Genomic DNA, 4,938 nt, shown 5'->3' on the forward strand with positions numbered 1-4,938 from the left:
GTAGGGAAGCAGCAAGGAGCAGAAACCAGATGGCAGCAGTGAGGGGGGATTGGAAGCAAAGGACGCAGAGGCAGGGAGTGTAAACCACCCTTTTTAGAAGTCTGGCTTAGAAAGCACACAGAGGATCAAGTCAGGTTAAGAAAACACAAAATGACTGGTCCTCAGGACCTGGCATTTCCTCTGTGGTCAAGAAAGACCTAAGTGATGATTCTGTGTCTCGGGAGTGGCACAGGTCTTAGAGGAGTTTTCATCCTTCCTAGAGGAACAGAAATGGCATGACACACATTCTTGTACTAAACACACCACAGGAGGAGGTGGTCAGAGCCTGGCATTTAATTGGCATCTATAAATATTTGGTGACTGAGGGACTTCACTCTTACATCATCCCCTTCTGATAAGCATCAGTCAGAGTACCTGTCTGGTGACCTGCAGCCCCAGAGGGGAGAGGGAAGCAGAGAGAGAGAAATGTGGGAGAAAAGTGATGAGGTTGTGAGCTCCTAGCTGGGCTGCCTAGAAGCAGTGTTACGTGGTGGTTTAGAGCACAGGCTCTGGAGACATCTTGCCAAAGATCAAATCCCAACTCGACTTCTGAGTCACGTGGCCTATAGCAAGTTTCTTCACCCTTCTGTGCCTTGGTCTCCTCATCTGTAAAGCATGGATAAGGATTGCACCTTCCTTTTAGGGTCCTAGTGAGGAATAAAGGAAACAATCCAGGAGAACTTGGACCAACACCTAGCACAAAGGAAGCGTGAAATCCATGTTGGTTTTTTGACACTATTACCGGGACTACTTCTGTATCTAGAACAATGACAGATGGGCTGTGAGACTTACCTCTGTGGATCTTCTTAAAATAATCCCCCATGACCTGAGCCCATCTCAACACTTCTCTGTTTCTTTAAACTAGGAAGTACCTGCCTCAAATCAACCACCACCTAGGAATGCTGTTTCACTGAAATACCTGCTAGATAAACTAGTGGGGAGCTAAGGTGGCAAGAAAACCTCAGAGGGCAGGTGTGGTAGGCAGCTTCTAGTGATCCTTGATTCCTGGTGTTCATACCCTGTGAACCTCCTCCATCGGGTGTGGGCTGGATGGAGTGACTACTTCTAAGCAACAGAATATAGCAAAAGTGATGGGCTGTTGCTTCCAAAGTTAGGTTATTAAAAACTAGTCTCTTCTTCTCCTACCCCCCTTCTTCCCCCTCTCCCCCACCTTTTCTCCCCCTTCTTTCCCCTCTCAGGAAAGCAAACAATAGTACTGTGAGTAGCCCCGTAAAGGGGCCCCACGTAACATGGAACTATTGTCTCTGGCCAGCAGCCTGCAAGTACCTAAAGCTGCGAACAGCCACAAGAGTTTGCTTAGCAGCAGATACTTCCACAGCCCAGCCTTGAGATGGATGTACCCCCAGATGACACCTTGACTGCAGCCTAATGAGATACCCTGAGCCAGAAGACTCAGCCAAGCTGCACCCAGATTCCTGGCCCACAGGAACTGTGAGAAAATACACGTGTATTATTTTAAGCCTTGTGTAATTTGTTACACAGCTATGGATAACTAATACAGGGGAATGATAAGGTTATCAGCAATCTTTTGCATAATTTTCCTAAGAATGTACCTAAATAACCTGCAAAGCTGAAAAGAAACAACCCTACTGTCACCACTTAATCACCCAAAGAATATTCTAAGGCACACTCATCCCATAAGATACTTTGGGAGAAAAAAAAAGTTTTCCCGGTCAAAAAAACCAACATGCTTTATTTCCTCCTTGGAAATTTATGATAAACATTGCCATACTCAATGCTCTGGAAAGTTTTGCAGTAACTCAATTTTACCTCCGCACTGCCCAAGCCTGTTTGACCTGTTTCCTCATAACACCTTTTAACAGGCTATGAAACATCCAGTCCTCAGACATAGTTTGGAAAACACTGCATGAGATTAAAGCTGACACTTCAACCTCAGCTCTAGAACTACAAGCACCTTTCATATGGAAGAGCCCTGGACGGGCAGCTGAGAGTTGCATTCTGGGTCAGGTCTTACCAGTAAGTCAAGTGACCTTAGGCAGGGTTGCCAGTAAGTCAAGTGACCTTAGGCAGGTCACTGAAGTTGCCCACAGGCACCTGTCAAATAACTAGAGCATCAGCCTCTTTAACTCACCACAGCCCTGCAGGGTTGGTTTTCATTCTCTTGACTGCTGTCTCACTGTCATAAGATAGCTGCTGAAGCTCCAGACATCACATCAGCATTTGAGGCAGAATGTCAGGGGAACAGGAAGTGTCAATCACGTATGTCTCCCTTTTTTAGGGAAACAAAAATTTCCCAGAAATTACCTTAACTTACCTTCTCTTAGGTCATTGGCAAGAACCCACTACCACCCCACCCCCTCACCCCGTGATCACATTGAGTTTCTATCGCCCCAGGGCTCCAGCGTCACTTCTTCAGGCATGTCTGGCTGTGCTGATAGCTCAAACAAAAATCCTGAAATTGGGTTTCAGTGGGTCTGATTGGCATGACTTGGATCAAGTGTCAATTCCTGACCAAATACCTTGGCTAAGAGGATGAGAAACACTCACTGATATAAACCAATGAGGTGAGGTGGCTGTGTTCCAATAAAACTTGATTTATCAAAACAGGTGTCAGGTCAGATTTGGTCTGCAGGTTGTAGTTTGTCAACTCCTGAACTAGAGTATTCCTTATCCCTGAAATGATGCAAACTGGAGAGCTTGATTTATTATTATTATTATTAATATTATTATTACTACTACTACTACTATTACTGAATGCTTTACAGAGGTAATACAGTTATGTGAAGACTCTGCCTCCCTCCCTTTGTCCTGAAGCCAAATTCCTTCCCTTTTCTCCCTATAGGTAATCATTTTTATTATTTCCTTTTGTATCCTTTCAACATTTTTTATGAAAAGGCAAGCACATATGAACATGTTTTCTTATTTTTCCATTCTTTTTACATGCTCTACACACTTCTCTCTGTCTCGATTATTTTTTCTAAATATTTATCTTCAAGATCTTTCCACATCAGCTCATAGAGAAAATTTTTATTCCTTTTTATGGCTGCCTGATATTCCATAGGATGGAAGTATCATATTAATTTAATCAATAACCCATTGGTGGGTGTTAGAGCTGTTTCCAATCTTGTGCTACTACAAACAAAGATACAATGAATAGACTTATAAGGAAGCAATTTTTCCCAAGTGCAAGTGTGTGGGTTGGAGAAATTACCATACATGAAATTTGGTATGAGTATAGTTGTAATTTCAATAGACAAATTGTCCTTATATGGGCTTTTATCTATTGCCTTACCACAGTGTGTGAGAGACCCATTTCACAGGGCTCACCAACAATGTACGTTAAGAAACGGTTGGTTTTTTGCCAACAAGTGAGATGCAAACTCATAGTTTTAATTTGCATTTCCCTTATGAGTAAGGCTGAGGGTGCTTGATTTTATATTTAAGGCAATCTTTTCACATCCTCAATGAGGCAGAATTGCCATCACTGATTGTGTATCTTTAAGCATACTTATTGGGGTAGTAGCTCCAATATTATGGAGACCATTAACATGTATAGTTTTATTGCTGGTTGCTCAGAAAACGAGGCCATCTACAGTGAATTCATGTAAATCTGTTCCTAAACCACTACCACCCCCCAAACTCTACTACTGTTCAATTTAGCATATTCTCTAGAATATCTATTCTACATCATGTACTTCATGAAAGTACCCCTGAGGTAATGACGGGATTTTTTACGGTGCATTAAGAAATTCAGATCGAATTTTTCTAAAGAACATGTAACTGTTTGCAAATGCCTCCCCTGAAAGAAAGATGGTTGTTTCATTTTGTTTTAATGTCAGGAAGTTTTGTGCCTTCCTGATATGTAGCTAACTGTCCACCTCTTCCTGAGAGTCTTATAGGAGCAGACGAGTAAATAGTTTACTTTAGTAAAAAATATGTTCTTTTAATGTATTTCAGGTAAAATCACAGTGATCTGATCACCAATCCTTATATACTGGGGATTTTTTTTTTACATATTGTAAAATGATCACAGAATCAATAACTGCTTTATATTTGTAAGACAATGTATTATATTCTTATATAAAGTAAGTCAGAGTGATGTTCAAAGAATTTTATAAAATATGAAGATGCTGTTATTTCACCCTACAGGTGTCCAGAAAACAGGAAAAATTGACATAAGGACTTTTTCTTGCTTAACCAGAGAATTTAATATATATTGAGCTTCAGAGTTCATGTATTCATTTTTTTTAATCTCCCCACTTCTTTCTATTGTAAATTGTTCATATCTCAAACATTTAATTTTAAAATTAGGTACAATAAATATTATGCTGAAGAAATGTCTTCCACTTAATAACTACACAAAACAAACTCATTTACCAAGGAGTTAGAGATTTTGTTGGTTATTAAATTAGTGACATAATGAAGAATGGAAGGCACATTAGCTAGAAGTTATAAAATTGAAAACTACATTATAATTTGTATAATAAAAACAAAATTAAAAGGAGCTGAAGGGATATATTAATTGTAAAAATATTCTGAACATCTAAAGCATTATAAATGCATTTACGATTGGGATGTTCATTTCATTTCTGATAACGTGGGTTTCTTAGGCTCTTTCAAGTTTTCAAAGAACAGAGATGTATTTGGGTTCCGGGTAATGGAACTTATTGAAAGGATGCACAGAGGGGTAAAAGAGAGAGAGGAAGATTTCTCTGCAGATGCACAGCCAGACTGAAGAGAAAACAATAAGTTATTTTGGAATGCACAGCAATTCTAGTGTCTCAACAGAACTCTGCTAGGCCAGTCGTATGACCTGTCATCTTCCTTGCACCATGTCCATATGCTGACCCCACTGTTCTGTCTTGGTTTCCATTGTGACTGCCTTTCCTGTCTTTACCCTCTAACACACTCACTATT

This window comes from Lipotes vexillifer, unplaced genomic scaffold, assembly GCF_000442215.2.
Source record: "Lipotes vexillifer unplaced genomic scaffold, Lipotes_vexillifer_v1.1 scaffold536, whole genome shotgun sequence".
NCBI lineage: Eukaryota > Metazoa > Chordata > Mammalia > Artiodactyla > Lipotidae > Lipotes > Lipotes vexillifer.